Genomic DNA, 21,535 nt, shown 5'->3' with positions numbered 1-21,535 from the left:
CAGAGCCACAGAAATGCATGAGATAGGGAGTAAACTCGTCTGTGATAAGAGAAGAATAGTATCCAAGAGGGAGAGGTGATGGCTCTATGCGTAATAATTCTGAAGCGGGTCTGACCCCCAGCCTTTCGAACACTCAGCATAACCCTGTTAGTATGCACACAACCTACCAAAGCACTGGATTCCGCCGTAGCAGAGGTAGTACAGGAACTGGTGATGGGAAAACCATTCACCACGTGCCCCACCTCCAAATCCAGTTGAAAACAAAGCAGCTGCTCTTGATCAAATGAGGGACCAGGGCCATGGGGATCCAGGACAGAGCATCCACGTCCGCAAGTTGCGTCGTGAGACGAAACGACATCTGATAGTTGTACTGGGCCCTGAAGATGATGGGAGGCTTTGTCCAGTAGGGACGATGGCGGGCTAAAAAGTGAAACTGAGGGCTTATGGTTGGTAATTAAATGAAAATTTGCACCCTACAAGAACACATTAAGTTTTTTTAAAGTATAGATTATGGCAAGGGCTCTCTTTTTCACCTGAGAGTAATGTTGCTCCAAGTTAAGTGTTTTTTATGCAAAGGCAACAGGCTGGTCGGAGCTGTCAGAATGGCACTGAGTCAGGACCGCCCTCACCCTGTACTCAGACACATCCACAGCTAGGACCATTGCAAGAGCAAACACTATCCTTGAGCTGCACAAAAGCACGCTCACAGTTTGTAGACCAAATGAAAGGAGTATTTTTCTGAAGCAACAGATGCAAGGGGTGGGCAGTAGTAGTCCCTCTGGGAATAAACTTGTGATAGAATGCCAAGGAATGCCTGAAGTTCTTATAGATGAGACGGATGAGGGAAAGTTGCAATGGCAGTGACGTGCTGTTCCGTGGGACGCAGGTCCTGATGGGAAATTATGTGATCCAAATAAACAACGGAAGGGTGGAAAACTGAGACTTGAAGTTATATTCGAGGTCTGTAGTCTGCAGAACAGTAAACAAAGAATGAAGGTTATGTGATCCTCAATTATAGCGCCTGTCAGAGAATACCGTCAAGGAAAACCAGTGTCACCTGTTCTAGAAAATGTTACAAGATAGCTACAGATACGGAAAGAGACCAAAAGGTGCACTGACCACAAGAAAATGTTTGCTGCCTCATCCAACGGAATCTGTAGATAGGCTTCCGCTAAGTCTGTTTTCTGAAATAACTCAACTTAGCGAGAAACTCCTCTGGCTAAGGTAGGGGGGTATGTGCCTATGACTGCTTGCACATTTATAGTGACCTTGATATCGCCACAGAGCCGAAGCTGACTATAAGGCTTCTTTAGGATCATCAAGACCATGGCCCATTCACTTGAGGAAATCAGCTGAATCACTACAAACGATATTGAGTGATACGGGTCCACCCTGACCTGGTCGCGTGAAGAAACTGCCACAGGCCGCACCCCAAAAAAAGGTACATGATCTGACAGCACATGCACTGCATCCATGACTGAGAAAGCAATTGTAGCAAAGAGATCCAACACAAATAAATCTTCAGTACTCGCCTCACTTATCACCAGATGTAACAGAATGCACAACGTTCATAAAAACTGTGTCGTTGTGAAATGAACAGGAACAGGAATCTGCTATTGGTTAGAGCGTACCAGCTGTCAGGTGTATGTCTGTGAGTTAAGTAGGAATACGGTTGCGTCCATGTGAACCTATAGACTTAATGGTTGGTTTGTTACGCACACTTCAACGAAAAGTTTGTTCTGGCCTTCAGACAATGGCGAACACTACGATCTAGCAGCGTGAATATCCTCGGCTGTTGATTCCTAAAAGGGCTCCTGAAGGTTTAGAGATTGAAATACCACTGCTATACGACCTATCTTTTCACATTCCACTTTTGATGTACGAAACAGCAATCACACTAAGGTAGAAGCGTTCGCTGTTCCTGCTGCCGACGACGTGTCTCAAAGGCGGCGTCCTGGCGAGCGTGTTTGTGCTGCAGCTACCTCCTCTTTCTCTAGAGCGCGAGGCTCCGTAAGTCGGAATTGTATGCTGTCAACAACGTCATCACTGCAAGCCTCCAATGAGAGGTTCATGGCGCGGGATACCTCGAATGACTATGTAATATTTAACCTTTTGTGCTTGAGTGATTGTGTCTCGGATCAAGTTGTCCACATATGACTCATGAGACTCAGCCACGACAAAGCGACGTTTACAGCTCAGCCAGTGAAGCTTGACTGCTCAAGCTCGATACAGTTGCTGCGGCTGCTTGCGACATTGGTAGACTTCAACAAGCGCAGCGACCACATGTGTATGCTTTTGCTGATAGGAGGACAGCAAATGTCACATATCGCCAAAGGAAAGCGAGGCTGGTTTTGTGCAGAGGAGCTACCTTCCAAAGTAAGTGAAAAATACGAGGGGTTTCCAGGATATGAAAAAGCCTTACAGATCTCCAGCCGCGGGTTCATCAGAGAGGCAGAATGACGGTAGGTGAGCAATTAGCTGCTGAGCAACCGGCGGCTGTGCAACCGGTGGCGAATGCCGGTTCAACGCAATCACTATCCAGCACGACACCATTACATTGCTGTTGTTAAGCTAGCGACTGAAACAGAGCTTCCATGGTAGAGCCGAACGGCCGACCGGAGTGGGCGAGCGGTTCTAGGCGCTACAGTGTGAAATCGCGCTCCCGCTACGGTCGCAGGTTAGAATCCTGCTCGGGCATTGATGTGTGTGATGTCCTTAGGTTAGTTAGGTTTCAGTAGTTCTACGTTATGGGGGACTGATGACCTCAGAAGATAAGTCCCATAGTGGTCAGAGCCATTTGAACCAGAGCCGAACGGCAGGAAATCCTTAGGATTTGGAACACACGAAAATTCTTCCATGGCTAGTTGCCACTTGTGTTCTATTTGACAGCTGATATTTCAGAGGCTCGAATATTTACGAAAAAGATACCATTCCCGCCAGGCGTCGCTGGAGTCGCGCTGCCCGCGCCAGTCGAACAGGTGTGTGCCGTCGTCGATGGGACAGTCCCTGGCGGCCGCCTCGGTCGTTGTGCAGCACGTCGTTCGATATCTGGCGCGCACTATGCATACCATAGAGTTGCGACTTATGTCCGTGGTAGGTGTAGTCCCCTGCCAATTACTATAGCCGGCAGCCACGACGGAAGTGGCTTATAAGGCGCTTGTTCGAGCGACTCTTCAGTACTGAACTGGCATCTGGAATCCTTACCAGGCAGAACTGATAGAAGCGATAGAGAAATCGAATAAAGGGCGGTTCATTTCGTCGCAGCATCGTTTAGTCGGCGCGAAGGCGTTACAGATATCCTCAATAAACTCCAGTGGTAGACGTTAGAGAGGCGTTGTGCATCAAGGATAGATTTACTACTGAAATATCAAGCGAACACTTTCCGGGAAAAGTGGAACAACATTTTGCTACGTGCCCTTAGCGCCAGGATTTCACCCGGAACAAGTCACGCCCATTCACCCCCCTCCAAGCCTATCCATAGTGTAAGGCCGTCCCCTAGACAGCCGCCAGTTCCACAGAGTGGAAGCTACAACAAAGTTGTTATCGCCTCTCTCCATCACGTGTTACGCTGTGATGAGATTCAGTAATAATAAGAAATTTTTTCTGGATAGTAATATAATATGAATCTGCATTATTAAAGAAATAAAAATATTTATAGAGAACTGAAAGCATCGCCAGCAATAGAAAACAAAAAATAACGTGGGGAAGTAAGGACAAATTTTCATTAACTAATTCACTTATTATAATATGTTTATTTGAGGGAAACAGCAGAGCAAACATACAATGCGAAAACAATGGTCTTGAATCTGTCATGTCGATAATAAAGTCACGGATGCAATCAAATAACTCTGTTGTCTAAAATGAACGTTATATAGAAATAAGTGAAGGTTGTTTTGTTTATGTAGACCCTCATAGAAACTCACGAAAATTAAAGAATATAAGAATGTCATAAAGTAGACATGCCTAATGAAAGCAGTAAGATATTTGTTTGTATGGCATATTTCGTTAGTATTTGCATGGGGAATGAGTGAATTTTAACTTCTAAATTCTTCCAGTGCCATACCTGCGCATTATAAATGACGTTACAAAGAATTATGGCTGTTTCTGTGTGATTAGTGACCTATATGCTGTTGCAAACGTCTCAAGAAAATGGACGAGGCAATTCTTCGTGCAGTTGACGATAACCCTAATGTCAGCGTAAGAGAACTTGCTGCTGTACAAGGTAACGTTGACCACGTCACTGTATGGTGAGTGCTACGGGAGAACCAGCTGTTTCCGTACCATGTACAGCTTGCGTAGGCACTATCAGCAGCTGATTGGCCTCCACGGGTACACTTCTGCGAATGGTTCATCCAACAATGTGTCAATCTTCATTTCAATGCAAATGTTCCCTTTACGGATCAGGCTTCATTCCAACGTGATCAAATTGTAAATTTTCACAATCAACATGTGTGGGCTGACGAGAATCCGCACGCAATTGTGCAACCACGTCATCAACACAGATTTTCTGTGAACGTATAGGCAGGCATTGTTGGTGATGTCTTGATTGGGCCTCATGTTCTTCCACCTACGCTCAATGGAGCACGTTATCATAATTTCATACGGGGTACTCGACCTGTGCTGCTAGAACATGTGCCTTTACAAGTACGACACAACATGTGGATCATGCGCGATGTAGCTCCTGCGCATTTCAGTCGAAGTGTTCGTACGCTTCTCAACAACAGATTCGATGACCGATGGATTGGTAGAGGCGGACCAACTCCATGGCCTCCACGCTCTCCTGACCTCAACCCTCTTGACTTTCATTTATAGGGGCATTTGAAACCTCTTGTCTACGCAACTCCGGTACCAAATGTAAAGACTCTTTGTGCTCCTATTGTGGACGGCTGTTATACAATACTCCATTCTCCAGGGCTGCATCAGCGCATCAGGGATTCCATGCGACGGAGGGTGGATGCACGTATCCTCGCTAACGGAGGGCATTTTGAACATTTCCTGTAACAAAGTGTTTGAAGTCACGCTTGTACGTTTTGTTGCTGTGTGTTTCCATTCCATGATTAATGTGATTTGAAGAGACGTAATACACTCCTGGAAATTGAAAAAGAACACCGTGAATTCATTGTCCCAGGAAGGGGAAACTTTATTGACACATTCCTGGGGTCAGATACATCACATGATCACACTGACAGAACCACAGGCACATAGACACAGGCAACAGAGCATGCACAATGTCGGCACTAGTACAGTGTATATCCACCTTTCGCAGCAATGCAGGCTGCTATTCTCCCATGGACACGATCGTAGAGATGCTGGATGTAGTCCTGTGGAACGGCTTGCCATGCCATTTCCACCTGGCGCCTCAGTTGGACCAGCGTTCGTGCTGGACGTGCAGACCGCGTGAGACGACGCTTCATCCAGTCCCAAACATGCTCAATGGGGGACAGATCCGGAGATCTTGCTGGCCAGGGTAGTTGACTTACACCTTCTAGAGCAGGTTGGGTGGCACGGGATACATGCGGACGTGCATTGTCCTGTTGGAACAGCAAGTTCCCTTGCCGGTCTAGGAATGGTAGAACGATGGGTTCGATGACGGTTTGGATGTACCGTGCACTATTCAGTGTTCCCTCGACGATCACCAGAGGTGTACGGCCAGTGTAGGAGATCGCTCCACACACCATGATGCCGGGTGTTGGCCCTGTGTGCCTCGGTCGTATGCAGTCCTGATTGTGGCGCTCACCTGCACGGCGCCAAACACGCATACAACCATCATTGGCACCGAGGCAGAAGCGACTCTCATCGCTGAAGACGACACGTCTCCATTCGTCCCTCCATTCACGCCTGTCGCGACACCACTGGAGGCGGGCTGCATGATGTTGGGGCGTGAGCGGAAGACGGCCTAACGGTGTGCGGGACCGTAGCCCAGCTTCATGGAGACGGTTGCGAATGGTCCTCGCCGATACCCCAGGAGCAACAGTGTCCCTAATTTGCTGGGAAGTGGCGGTGCGGTCCCCTACGGCACTGCGTAGGATCCTACGGTCTTGGCGTGCATCCGTGCGTCGCTGCGGTCCGGTCCCAGGTCGACGGGCACGTGCACCTTCCGCCGACCACTGGCGACAACATCGATGTACTGTGGAGACCTCACGCCCCACGTGTTGAGCAATTCGGCGGTACGTCCACCCGGCCTCCCGCATGCCCACTATACGCCCTCGCTCAAAGTCCGTCAACTGCACATACGGTTCACGTCCACGCTGTCGCGGCATGCTATCAGTGTTAAAGACTGCGATGGAGCTCCGTATGCCACGGCAAACTGGCTGACACTGACGGCGGCGGTGAACAAATGCTGCGCAGCTAGCGCCATTCGACGGCCAACACCGCGGTTCCTGGTGTGTCCGCTGTGCCGTGCGTGTGATCATTGCTTGTACAGCCCTCTCGCAGTGTCCGGAGCAAGTATGGTGGGTCTGACACACCGGTGTCAATGTGTTCTTTTTTTCCATTTCCAGGAGTGTATAATGAGCTCTAACATGAAAAGTAAGAGTTTCCGGACACATGCCCATAGAACATATTTTCTTTCTTTATGTGTGAGGAATGTTTCCTGAAAGTTTGGCAGTACATTTTTGTAACAGCCTGTACATTGCGTATGAGTAGAGGGGCGCTAAAGCACTCTGTGCAGTGTGCTCACCACTGTGTCCGGAGAGCACGGTGGTCAGCGCGTCTGCTTACTAAGCAGGAGACCTAGGTTCGTCTCCTGGTCTGGTACGAATTTTCCCCGTTGATATAATTCAGTGCCCCTGGCGTCGCCCCCGGTAGCTGAGCACCGGCACAGTAGCTCAGCGTGTTCGGTCAGAGGGCTGCTCGCCCTCCTTTATAAAAAAAAAAAACTCAGTAAAGGAATCAACTATCAACTTGATAGGATGTCTTGTGACGTCCGCCCAGACCAAACGCAACGAACAATACCGAAAAAAATGGAAAAACAGTGGTCAGCGCGACAGAATGTCAATCCTAAGGGTCTGGGTACGATTCCCGTATGGGTCGAAGATTTTCTCCGCTCAGGGACTGGGTGTTTTGTTGTCCTCATCATCATCATTTCATCCCCATCGACGCGCAAGTCGCCGAAGTGGCGTCAAATCGCAAGACTTGCACCCGGCGAATGGTCTACCTGACGGGAGGCCCTAGTCACACGACATTTACATTTTAGTGTCCTCTGGCAGCTAATATCTTTAATTTTGCTGTGACTTGATTCACAGTGGCTACAGTGTCAAGATTGTGTCTGTTCCTGCCAACATGTCCAAAAGAACACACACCAGATATATAACTCTGTAAGTGACGATTGCAACTTTTCTGAACAAATAAATGTTTTCTTGTTGTGAGCTAAACCTGGACTGGTTCTCCATCTTTAAATTCGTGTATCTGTGTAGAATCCTGAAAGTTGGAACGATACAAGTGGTGTAATTATGGAAACGCGATCTAATTAAATGAGTCGCCAAAACTATCTGATATTTTATAACCGTATTTGAATAGACCTTTACCATAATAATAATAGAACTTAAAAATGTATGCTTAAGAAACTGTACTGTGAAATTCTGTATTGAACAGTGCAGTGAGCTGTGCTACAATGCATCACGTCACACTAATGACTTCCAGTTTCGACACTCAATACTAACAGAATAACAGTGCTACATAAAATTATCATTCCAATCTTGAGAAATAAGTAACCAAAATGCTTTTATTAAAACTTCCTGTAAATTTAGGCACTCATACTGACTAAACAAAATTCGAAACATTGGAAATGTAACACTACACTGTAAGAATAAAACCGTTTGCATAAGAGACATAATCTGAACTTTACCTATGTTGAATCAGTTAATTTGGAGAGGCAAAGCTGACTGTCTATGATCTTTCAACTTTCTTGATTAATGCAAAATTGATCCTAATAATTCCCATGGCTTACCTGTTACAATTGAAACATGGTACTGCTCGGAAGTAATTAACACAAAAATACAGCTCAGTGACAAACCAGCTAAATAGAGAGGAAAGCCCTGAGCAGTGCGAGGCGAGGACGTGCAGCTTTGCTAAGCAAAAGCGCAGTGCGGCGACAAACAATAAAAAATCCAAATTTTCGTGAGGAGATGGTGGAGTAATTTGAACTTGCTAAATGTCTAAAAATAATCCAGCTTTTAAAAACTGTATAGCGAAAACGAAAACCCATCTTTTGGCGATTACTATTTTTTATAACCAATATTACTCTGCCATGAAATTAATTATTGAATTGGTTAAGGAGTGACAAATCTATAACCTCTGAGTGCAAGCTATGTGAATAAATAACTTCCTTTAATTACGTCTCAGCAATGAATCTCAATAAAGCACACCAATAAAGAAAAGTCCCATTACAACCTTCCGTTGTTCAAACGCGTCGTAACTACACGCAAGCAAGAAGTCCAGCAACAACTTTACCTCAAATCTTCACTTGTCAAATTAATCTTTACCATAATATATTCCATAATTCATCATCCTCTGTTCTCCGCAACATATTTCAGACCACTCAGGAGCACAGCCAACACCCGAGTCTCTTACTAGTTTCATCAGAATGCTGCGGCAACGAAAACACTACAAGCAACTGAAGATCAGAGTGCTATCGCTCAGAACCTCTATACTGTAACCTTTCGACTACTGAAAACAACTGTTTGAGAAATGTCCAGAGTACAGACATGAAATATGACGATGAATGAAAATGCAGAGCTCACGACACTTTTCTCGTATAGCAAAAGTAAGCTAGAAGCATTACACGTCCAAGCGAGTCGATTGGTAGGCGCCAGCCAACAGCCAATCGTAGGTGTTTCTCGAGCGCCATGTTCTCGCTGTGTTGCCTCTTTTGCAGTTCCGTGCAGAGCCTTATCTAGCGAGACTGGCTGCTCACCACCAAGGCCGCCAGCCGCCTGCCACTCCCCGCCACTGAATTCCGTCAACCACAAAGATTTTTAATCGGAGTATAGAATGTGTCAATTACTAAGGGACCAAACTGCTAAGGTCATCAGTCCCTAGACTTACTCACTACTTAAACTAACATATGCTAAGAGCAACACACACACCCATGCCCGAGGGAGGACTCAAACCTCCGGCGCGGGGGGCCGCGCAATCCGACCCGTAGCGTCGCAAACCGCGCGGCCACTCAGCGCGGCAATCAGAGTATAGAACCACTGTTTTTCCAGAGGTGGCAGCTCTATGAATTTAACTTCGCACATCTGAATCACAAATTTAATGATTTATTCTTCCTACTGCATATGCACAGTGGCTAAAATTTTATTATTTCCTACCTTTCTTCGAGTCGCAGTTTTAATAGCCAGAAGTGTCAATTACAGACTTTGATCTATAAAAGCTCAGTTTGACAATCCCCCAATAATAATAAAAATACCGAGTACGGAAGTATGTACAATATTTGGACAGCAAGTCCCACTCCAAATGAGCTTGAAGAAACCAAATTCCTAGCGTTTTATTATCATGCAGCTCTTTACCTTGATAATATTTGAGGCTCTGTACCATATCATTTTACTAAAGAAGGACATTAAATCGGAAACTCAGCCGTAAAATTATGCAGCAAAGTGAAATAACGTAATATACGTATTTCATCTAATTTAGCACACTTACAGTAAATTCATTATGTAGCATCAATTTTCTGGTATGAGAGCAGGAAGCAACAGGCGTGCAAGTTCTGCTTAAACAAGCAGCAGAAACATGATATTGCGAAACTTCTCTACACTCGGTAATTACCGAGCGACTAATCTGGAAATAATTAAAAGCTTCAGACTTGCAACTGCGGGCATGGAGAGCTTGAAGTCAGTATTAAAGCTGTCTAAACGCAGCCAAAAACTGCTTACCTCAATTGAAGCATAAATAAGATTGTATTTACGGACCATCTGTGGTCTAAAATCTGAACATAAGAAATCTTTATGATAGAACGAGACTGACACGCCCTGCAACAAATGCGGGATCGAGAGTGCAGAAGTCTGATGACGCTGATTCTACGTTGTGGAAGGGGAGGGAATTATCCGGTAGCAAGCTGGAGTGGAAGTAGGTCTGCCATGTGTGCGAAGGTAGTGCATTTGGTAGAACATTCCGACGAAAGAAGTCCATCTCACAGTTGCAACTTCTCACATACAATCACCGTGGCAAATACTTTGATGAAGGTACTAAAATTATCCTTGCACTGACATTACTGGGGAGAGAAAAACTGACCATTTTCTCTCTGCCACTATAAAAAATAAAAAAGTTCTGTTTTTCACTGCCTAAAGTTCAAAATATTCAAATTTTATTAAATACATGTCAATAGGCTTAACGCATCTGATGGAAATCATTTTGGTGATGTATATGAGGTACTGATGCAAATCGTATTAATAAAGTGCATACGGATACGTATTTTGACCCGCCCCAATAGCCCTGTGCGTTAGCACGCCACTTTGGGCCACAGGGAGGCGCGCCGGTCCCGGATAGTTATCCTCTAGGCGGATTAGCGACGAAGGCGGGTGCGTCGGCCAGCCTAAATGTGGTTTTAGGCTGTTTCCGACATGCGAGTAGGTGAATACCGTACTGAAATTAAGTTTCACAAAAGAGAAAACTATCAAAATGGTCTACAGTGACTCTCAATTATCTTTAATTACTTATCTAACTTGTCGTAAATTACAGTGGCTGATGTGGCTTCTCAATAATTATATAACAGAGAAATAATCGCGTTTCAGATTTTTACTTCAAATGGCAAATGTGAACACCATGAGCTTTAATATATGATCGACCCTAGTATTACGCAAAAAGGGGGTGTAACAGATGAGACTTGTGCAGTTCTCAGTGAAGCTTTATGCGCTGTTATGTGGCATCGCGTGCGTTCATTACCTTGTCGTGGGTTAGGCAGCTTCAGGGGAGCAGCGGTCGGCGCTGCAGCCATCCAGCTCGTCATCTCGGAATTAACTCTTCTCCTAACTTCTCCTTACTACAATTTACCGAAGTTGGTTTATAAAAACCTATCTGGCTGTGTTTTCATCTGACCAATCAGGGTCTCAATGTTAACCTTAAGCTCCGCCTACAAAAATTCTGTCTATCCAATGAGAAACGTTATACTTTTCGTGGTGGGGCAATGTTTTTAAAGTCTGCAACGTAATAGAGACGCGAAAAAGTCTCACGCTAAAACTTGAGGGGGGTGTGGCCCTTTTTGTATTATCGTAAGATCTATACTGTTTTTCTGGAGGGCTCTAGCTTTTAACATTGGCTGGCGGTTGGTCCTTGACGTAACAAAGACGCGAAAAAGTCTCAAGCTAAGACTTGCAGGTGGTGTCGTCCTAATGGTTAGCTGGCGACGTGGGTGTCCAGTCCGTCCCTTATCGTAGGGCCTTCTAGCTTAACACGGTTCTGCTCTTGGCTTCTGTTCTCGTTTCTCCCCTCGGAAATGCGCCGGTCTCACGGTGGGAAGGTACGACATACATTTAGGCATTCTTGTGTAAGTCTGTGGTATTCCATTTGCTCATTCGTTACTCGTATTACTTTGATTAATTTAATGTCACGATTTATTAGGAGCTATGTGACATACTACTGGATTTGCTTATCATGTTAGGGTTTTCATGGAAGGTGTTGGATTTGCCTGACACCTTACATATCACCACCCTTCGAACTAACTGAAGTTAGGCAATGATTGAATCGTTGTCTAAGTAAGTCAAAAATTATTCCAGTGTCCAAATTTTGTTGCCTACTGTTCAGCCACATTATTCTGTTCTATGCTAGTTTGTATTACTAATTTATATTTTTATATTCTTCCACATTATAATTAATACTGACAAGAGAAGAATATTTTATGGTATTATTAATTTTTAGCTATTTTCTTTCTATATTTAAGTGTGAAGTTTGTATTTAAGAAGTTTGTTATAGAAAGTGATGACTCTTTCAGATCGATTTTCTTAGAAATATTGTTTTATAAATGTAGTAATAAAGTAAAATCTATTCCTAATACATTTTCTAAATATCATGTACAAGTAAAATGTTTTTGTTTCTAGACACTCATTTCAACATTGTTACACTAACGAATAAGAATTATTTCCAAGAATTGCTTTGACAAAGAAATATACTTACACAAGTATTGAGATATTATGCTAACAAATGGTACAAATGTTTAAAAAAAAAGGGAATACACCCAACAAGATAATTTTTTATTTTTTTTTTATAAGGAGAAAATAAGTAAAATATAGTTATTCTTTTATTTTTATGAGGAGAAAATAAGTGGCATATTGTTTCTTTATGTACTGCCATTTCAGAACTAATGACATACTTTTATCAAGTCTATTTTTTACTTAAGTCCATAGTCAATGACTGTTATTTTTTAGTGTATTAGCTGTCTGGTGTGCTTAACTTATTTAGCTTTTTCACACATTTCTTTTGCACAATTCCTACATCACATAATTTGATTTCACACATTCACACAATCCTATGAATGTTTAAGCATGAGGTTGGCACGAAGGCGATGGAATTGAGCGAGATGGATGTGGGCAAGTATATGATGTACAGCTTCATTCGTCGTTCCTTGTTCGCTTTGCAAGTGTGTGTTGCTGTTGTGGAGGTCCCATAATGGAATGGAGCTGTGAGTGCAGAATCTCGTGGTTTACTGGCTTTGTATGCGTGAAAGTCATCGTTATGTGTCGCTGAATGCGGCCGTTTTTCGTTGTAATATTTCGCACAGACGACTAGTTTACAATAGGATAGGGATTTGGGAAGGTATGCCGTCTATTCTTCACCCATCTTCTTTCTTGGTCTCAATCTTGGTGAATCTTCATCTTCTGTTCTTCCTGCGTTTTCTCGGCTTCTTAGTTGCTTCTTGGTTCTTCTCTGGGCAGGATATAGAAATATTAATTGATAACTAGTCGCTTTGAAGTTCTCCTCCTAGTAACAGTTTGATAAATTGTTTGGGCGTGTCATTTTTATTTTGTGGAAGTTCTTCAGTTTCGTGCATCAGCATGCTGTTGAATAGCAGTAGTGTGACTTTTACGCATATTTTTTGCCAGCGGTGGCTTGTCCAAGCGGTCTTCTCGTTGGGCCGTTTTTTGCTCGCTTCGCTGAGTCGGGGGCACCCCGGGGTTTACGAGTGGCGAAAGTTGGGTGTCTGCTTGTCTGTCGGTGCACCAGTCCCTTTTGAAGTACGGCATCCCGTAGCGTCTCAGCAGAATTCCCCCTAGCGGGCAAATTTATTGCCCACTTTCGCTACAAGAAGGTCACTCTGTTAGTCTCGCTGCCCTCGTGTCTTGCTAATTATGTCCTTTTCTTTCTTGATACTTCTCGCTTTACAACTTGTGGGTCGTTGCATCTGGTCTTTGTTGGAGTTTTTACAATAGTTCTTACAAAAAGTTTTACTTATAATCATCTAACATATGTCTAGTACCTATATTGTTTTGTGCCTTTTTTTAAAAAAAAGCTTTACAAATTTCGGCAGCCTTTCCATGTTACAATTCTAAGATATTTGGAGTCTTAACGTCTACTCAAGAATCCTAAAATTCGTTTTTTATTTTTGTGTAGTGTCGTGGTGTATAGCATTTTAGTATTTCATGCTGTTAGAGTATCTACGCTTTATCCCTTCACCTTAATCAATGGTACTATTGGTGTTATTATTGAAACTACTTTCTTTTTCCCATCTTCCTCTCTCTTCATTCTTCTTTCTCCTGACGACCTTATCTGCAACATAATCTTGAAATATTGTGCTGTTTATTTACCAGTAATAAAATTAATCTTCAAACTATTTGATATGGCTCACATGGTGAAGTCCTAAGGTTTTTCCTGTTTTGGGTTCATTAGTTCCACAGCATTATCATGAGCAATTCGGCTAATTATGACAGGTCCTTTGTATGCAGCATAAAACTTATGTATTTTGTGTTTCTGTTTGCTGGAGAGATGGTGTTTTTTTACAAATACTTTCTGGCCTACTGAGAATGTTCTTTTAATTGCTGTTCTATCGCCTCTTTCTTTTCTTTTAATGGCTGCCTTTCTGATATTGGACAGTGCTGTTGCTATGACTTGTTTGTGCTGTCTACGTGATACAATAGGAAATCTAACACTTTCTCTGGTTATGTTTGGGGCTTCATAATTTTTAAGTACAGTAACTGGAGGTAGTAGTGTAGTGCTATGTGGCATTTCATTTATTACTTCTTGAAAATCATTAAGGTATATATCCCAAGTGTTGTGTCTTTTGCCTGTATAGAATCGGCATAAAGTGCCTATGTCCCTCATAGATCGTTCTGAGAGATTTACTCTAGGTTTGTACTTAGATATGTAGATGGGTTTTATTTTGGGTTGTTTTAAATTGTTCTGCCATTGCACTGATTTGTATTCTGGGCCATTATCAGAAATTATTCGTTCCACTCGACCTACTTGTCTGAGAAAATCTTGTCTAAATGCTTTACTTATAGCAAGTACTGTTGCCCATTTTAATGGTGTCAAGTAAGATATTTAGAAGTAAGTTCCAAAACGACAAATATGAAAATATATCCATTTTTTGTGTATGGGAGGGGCTCCATCAAATCTGTTGCAGCTATTTGTTTAAATCTTTTAGGGATTATTGGAGACATAGGTGGTTTGGTTTGAAAAGTGATGTATTTTTGCATTTGACTAATACTGTTCTAATTCATCTTTCCATATTAGGAAAATGGCTTGTTTGTTTTATTTTTAAAAAGCATTTCTTTGATGCAAAGTGTCCATTATTTAAATGTGTATACCATATGTACTTATTAATTAGTTCATCTGGGATATAAATTAACCATTCATTCGTTGCAACATTTCGTCTAAAAAATAAAACATTGTTTTTTACGAGATAGTGCTGTCGAATGTCTGGAAAATCTTTACTTCTCCACTTGCGTTTGATTCCTGGTATTTCGGGATCCTTGTCCTATTCTTTGCCTATGTTTTTCAATGCTGTCGTAGTTTTCGAAAGGTACTTGTTTCATATACTACATTGTAAACTGGTCTTCTGCTGATTCCAAACCTATGTTATTGAATGCACCCTGTGGGCATCGTGATAAATCATCTGCTAATACATTCGCTGGTCCTGGTATGTGTGTAATAGTGAAGTCAAATTCTTGAAGTATTAACATCCATCTGGCTAACCTCCCATGAGTTAGTTTGGCGGATAACAGAAATTCTAATTTTGTTTTTCTTCCGAGTAGGAAATATCGAAAACGTTGGAAGCCCCATACAATGGCCAATGCTTCCAGCTCCGTGACTGAATAGTTTTTCTCGCTTTTTGTGAGTACCCGACTGGCAAAGGCAATTGTTCTATATGATCTTAGCCCTGCCTGTTCGTATACTTGGAATAATACAATTCCTAAACCTGTTTTCGTGCTATCAGTGGCCATACAAAAATTTCGTGTTAGATCAGGATGTGCTAAAATGGGTGCTGTAGTTAGTGCGTTTTTCACTTTTAAAAATTCTTCATTGGCTTGTTGATCCCATATCCATGGCGTGTTTCTTCCAGTCAATGCACATAGGCGTGGTGTTGCGAGAGAGTCGATCCAAATAAATTTTTTATAGAATCCGGTGAGACCTAGAAATCCTCTGAGAGTTTTCTTATTATATGGAGTACAGAATTCTTTGATTGCCGTTAGTTTTTTTGGGTCGGGCATTATCATTACCCCTTTCTCGGAAATTAGGTGTCCTAGAAATTTGACCTCTCGCCTTCCAAATTTGGATTTTGTTATATTTACTGTGACCCCATGCTCTTTCATGATCTGTAAAAACTGATTTAATGTGTTGTTGTGATGTTCCCAAGAGGGTTCTGCTATAATCACATCATCAACATAACAAGTAATTTTTTGTAAAATTTCAGGACTGAGTATAGTATTAAATCCCCTAATAAACGCTGCTGATGATATATTTAAACCAAATGGTAATCGTTTAAACTGGTAACATCTACCGAACACGATAAATGCAGTAAATTTTCTACATTCTGGGGCCAATTCTATTTGCCAGAAAATATTCCGTAAATCAATTGATGAAAATATCTTAGCACTGAGGAAGTTTTGTATCAATTCCTCTAATTTTTCTGGGCGATCTGTCTCAGTGATTATGATTGTGTTGATCTGTCTGGAATCAAGCACTAACTTGATGCTCCCATCTCGTTTTTGTACAATATAGAGCGGGCTGTTATATGCGGAGGTAGCTGGTTCAATAATATCGTCATCTAACATTTTAGATTTCTCCTGGAATACTTTATTCCTGTAGCTTAATGGGTTTGTATAGGGTGGCACTCTAAATGGTTTGTGCTGTTTTACTTCAAACTTGTACTGAAAGTGTTTAATACTGCCAGTCTTAGGTAAAAATACCTTTGCTTTATCTCGTAAAATACCCACTAATTCTCTTTTACTGTGTTCCGAAATACCTTGAACTTCTTGCAATTTTTCGTCGATTTCTTTATGGACTTCTAACATGAGTTGAGGCGATTCCTTCGTTTGTGCATACCATTCTAATTCTTGAACCTCTTTATCTCGCGTCATTCTTAATTGTTCGTTTATAACTGGTATTTCTTCTAAATTTAGCTTTTGCTCAAAGAGAAGTGTGACATTCCCTAATGTTACGCTACTTTTCCCCATCTCTATTTTCGCTCGTCTCTCATTTAAAAAATCTGCACCTATAATCAAATCTACAGTTAGTTTATGTATAATCACGAAGTTTTCTTCGATCTTTTGAGCTTGGCACGAAAGAGTTAACCTTGTTTGTCTCGTAACTTCCGCAGCATTGTTTCTAATAGGACCTCTCATTTTAATATTATGTGATTTCAGAACTGACAATTCCTCATTGGCATTACACTGTGTAAGTAGGAGGTTTTTTTATTGGTAACGGCATGTAGCGCTCTGTATGAAAAATCACTGGCTGTGCTGTGCGCTGTCTGTGGCTGGTTGGTATTGTTGTAATACTCGCCATTGTAGTGTCGGGTGGCTGGATGTGAACAGCGCGTAGCGTTGCGCAGTTGGAGGTGAGCCACCAGCAGTGGTGGACGTGGAGAAAGAGATGGCGGAGTTTTGAAATTTGTGAGACTGGATGTCATGAATGCTATATATATTTTGACTATTAAGGTAAATACATTGTTTGTTCTGTATTAAAATTCATTTGCTAACTATGCCTATCAGTAGTTAGTGCCTTCAGTAGTTTGAATCTTTTATTTAGCTGGCAGTAGTGGTACTCGCTGTGTTGCAGTAGCTTGAGTAACGAAGATTTTTGTGAGGTAAGTGATTTGTGAAACGTATAGGTTAATGTTAGTGAATGCCATTCTTTCGTAGGTATTTTTGGATGTCAGATTGTGTTGCGCTAAAAATATTGTGTGTCAGTTTAAGCACAGTTATGTATAATTATTCCCAGGGGACGTTTCATATGGCGAAGCTGCCAGGATACCTCTCTGGAATCTTCTGATTTTTTCTTGTAGTTTGTGTAATTAGTGTAGATTTTGTTTATTGCTAGCACGTAATTGTAGAGAGAATCTCCTTTGCAGTTGTAGTCTTTCATTGTTGTACAGTACAACAGTTGTGGCATGCATGTAGATTTGCACCAAGTATTTCGCAGCTGCACTTGAAATTAACTAGATATTATTTGCTATGTTAATGTGTTCTCTTATTTTTGCTCTTCAAATTGTGCTTTTCTGTGTTATCGTGTGAAATATTGTGACAATAATGGAGTGTGAAAAACGTAATACTAGGCTCCAAAGTAAACTGAGAAATGACAGTGAAGACGAAAGCATTGTGTTAGCGCCACCATGTAATGAATTAACTAATGTTCAAAGTAGTAATTTGGTAATTGTGCATAGGAAAATGGAGCGGGCTGCAAATAATGGTGTAGGCAGTGAAACAATTAGTGAACAGGGAAGCATTATCGATCGATCGGTCGACAACAGCTCGCCTCAGGATTAGGAATTGACAGGATACAATCTTGCAAATACTGTAGATTCAGATTTTGCGTCCTCGCCGTTTTCTCAAATAAGTCAAGACACATTTCCTGTTTTTCAAACTGCGAATATTGCCGGTTCAAATGCATTGCCGAATAGCACTGAGGAACATGTTTCAGACAACAGTGCACTGTTATTACAGTTAATGCAACAAATGGGACAAAGGCTACAAAAGTTAGACACAACGCTTGAACAAAATCAGAAACAAATGGGACAAAATCTTCAAAAGTTAGACACAATGAAACAAAATCATAGACAAATACAGCAAAAGCTTCAAAAGTTAGACACCACGCTTGAACAAACACGTGAAGATTTAACTAATGAGTTACATAACATTGAATCGAAATGTCAAAAAGTCTGTAATGACGTAAAAACACAAATTTGTGAGCATTTTCAACCTATTTTTTCGCGGCATGAAAATGCATTACAGAATCACGAAGCAGCCATAAAAAAACTGCAAACGATTGTTCATGAAAATCATGAGACCTTGCAAGCTAAAATTGACTCAGTTGCATCTACCGATTCGGTTACACAACTTGCAAAAACTCAGGAAAACTTAAAGGACACAGTAGATACGATTTCAACACAAATGGACACTCTGAAACTTGGTTCAGAAAAACACACAGAGGAAATAATTTCACTATCTGATAAAGTAGCCGAACTTTCAGATCAGTTCACTAACTTATCTACAAAGGTAGATGATGATCTGAATGACACAAAACCTGTAGCCTTCACTGACACTGAAGAGTATGGACAAATTAGAAAATTCAAACAGAATCAAAATCAAATCAACACACTCTACAAAAGAGAAATGCGGGAAATACAAGATCAGTTGGCTCAAGTAATACAAGAATTACATATTTCAGAGGACATTCGCGCCCCAGTACGGGAAGAGGGACATAGAAATACAGAACAACCACAAAATAATAACACAGGACATTTCGGAAATCATGAAAGAAATTGGCAAGGTACACTGAATTTTAAGATGGAACCGCCGAAACGATGTAACAATCACCGACATGCGACTCGCCGACATGATGATTTTGACTATAAGCTGTTCATTACTACACGTAAATTTAAAACATTTAAGAGTTCTGGCAACGACATTCATCCACAAGCGTGGCTTCATCAATTCTCTCATTGTTTTCCTCCCAACTGGTCATTAGAGCACAGATTAGAATTTATGTGTGGCTACTTGGAGAATGAACCAGCTGTAAGAATGCGATCGGTCATTCACGATTGTCACAGTGAAGGAGAATTTTATCATGCCTTCCTCTCAGCATATTGGTCTCAAACTACACAAGACCGATTAAAACATAGCATCATTATGATGAAACATTTCGAACAATCTGAATTTTCCAGTCTTGTGAAATACTTTGAAGACATGTTACATAAGAATCAGTATCTTTCAAACCCATACAGCCCTTCAGAACTCATCCTCATTTGCTCAATGAAATTGCCGGAACATTTTAGGAACATTATTTTGACAGGGCGTTGCAAAGACGACACTGGAGCTTTTCAGGGACTCTTACAAGAATTAGAAATTGTCACAGACAGTCGCGGGATGCGAAAACAGGAAAACAAACACTACAGGCCACATCCGTCGCAATTCCGCGATGAAAGAAATAATAACTGGACACGACAAGTCTATTCTTACAACGCAAATAGTGACCAAAACAGACACCACCCATAAGACAACCGTTGGAAGAATAATAGTTACAGAGAAAGATTGCGTTTCCGTAGTAATGAATATGACAGAGATAACCATAGAAACAGACAATATGAGAACCGAAACAATTATTACATAGGGAGACAGAATAACTTCAGACGCAAGGGTCGAGCGCGCAGTTACGTTGCCGGGAGAAATTCTCCACCACATGACCGACAAACAAGAAACTACGTAAACTATCGACAAAACGACAGACCTGAATTGCATCATAACTGGCGGGGTTCCTACAGGACAGGGCCCTCTCGACAAGGTGAATTTGTAGAAGTTAGGTCTCCTAATCCCAATAACGGCGCGCGCCAACGAAGAGACATCAATGACTCGCACCGCAGGCAGCCGCGTGCGCCGGCTGGCTCAGAGAAAAATAACATAAGCTAACCTTCAGCAAAATTCCAGTGTTCCTTACCGACTTATACCGCATGATAATTGCGTTCAAGTTAACTCTGAGCACTAGGAAGAGTAAAGTATTGTACTACATTTCACATGTAAAACCGTTTATTGAAAGATAATCTGCTTTTTAACTTTGTCTTTGCCATATAACTTTTCACTTTACATTACTAGTATGCTTTGTCATACTGAGAAAGTGTTAACATGCAACAACGTTTTGAAGTTAAATATCCAGTCTAGAACCTAGGGAACATATTTAAACAGAAATTACGAATGCATTGTTATAGTGAACAGACGTCACAGTGTTATTGTGTGTGTACATTCTTGCTTGTTAGTTGCATGATTGCGTAACGACTATAAGGCTTACATATTTATAACATATACTGGTACTGCTAATGAGATTTCAATGCAACATTTTGGTTTACTTGAAAATAAATTCTGGATTTAAAGTACTTTCTGTGAGATTAAAGATGGCTTAGTATTTGGTTTCTTTGACAGCTACACGATTTTATCACGACGCTACTAATGAGTGACAATTTACAATGTTGCTTTTGCGGTGTTTCTGTTTTATATCTGCCCATTTTTTCTGAATTCTTCTGGATAGTAAAACATGTTTTAGTAGTCACTTTTGTGGTATAGCTACAATGAGACAGCCTTTTCTGTAGCACAACAATACATTACAGTACAGTACTTACTTCATCACCGCACTAAGCGTAGTAACTACGATATCTATACGCAAAGCATTTCACTTTTGTTTATCATGAGGTAAGTACATTGACTTCTGGAGAACTTAGCTTTCAGAGAACGATAACTAGGACACTTCCACAGAGATTATCTTACAACAAGACGCACAGTTTAGCGCTACAGAACACGCATTTGAGTGATTAATTTTGTACTTAAAACATTTATTTTTAAAGATATTTGAAGTACAATGATACAAAGAAAGTTTTCCGTGATACATTTCATTCCATTGTTGTAATCTGTAACACCTGAGGGTATAATTACATTAATCCTCAGGGGGGTACACGCTACTTTGTGTACCATGTGTCTGGCAAACACAAGGAGCCCTAGCTAATACGGTATTTGCTTATACAACTTTACACATCGGTACCATATTTCTCTAACACATAAATTACACAGCTATCTGATCATTTAACTGAGAGACAAACATTTTTTTATTACATCAGTGACACATGTTTACGCAATCACACAGTTGGATAATTTCACACTTATGAAATTCTATTTTGTCTGTACTTTGTGAAATGTTCATATTTTTTCGGAACCATTGTGATACTATGAGACGGTTTGAATGATGTATTTGGTATGGGATCATGATTTTTAAAGTACGTTTGAGGCAGATAACACTTTTGACATGAGCAGAGAATTTTTTTTAGGTTTTGAAATTATTGGAGGAAGCTACGACGATTTTGAGAGTTGACTGAGGTGTTATGATGTTATTATTACGATGACTA

Source organism: Schistocerca gregaria, chromosome 1 (genome assembly GCF_023897955.1).
Source record: "Schistocerca gregaria isolate iqSchGreg1 chromosome 1, iqSchGreg1.2, whole genome shotgun sequence".
Taxonomy (NCBI): Eukaryota; Metazoa; Arthropoda; class Insecta; order Orthoptera; family Acrididae; genus Schistocerca; species Schistocerca gregaria.
The sequence above is the reverse complement of the archived record's forward strand: the minus strand, read 5'-3'. Positions refer to the sequence as shown.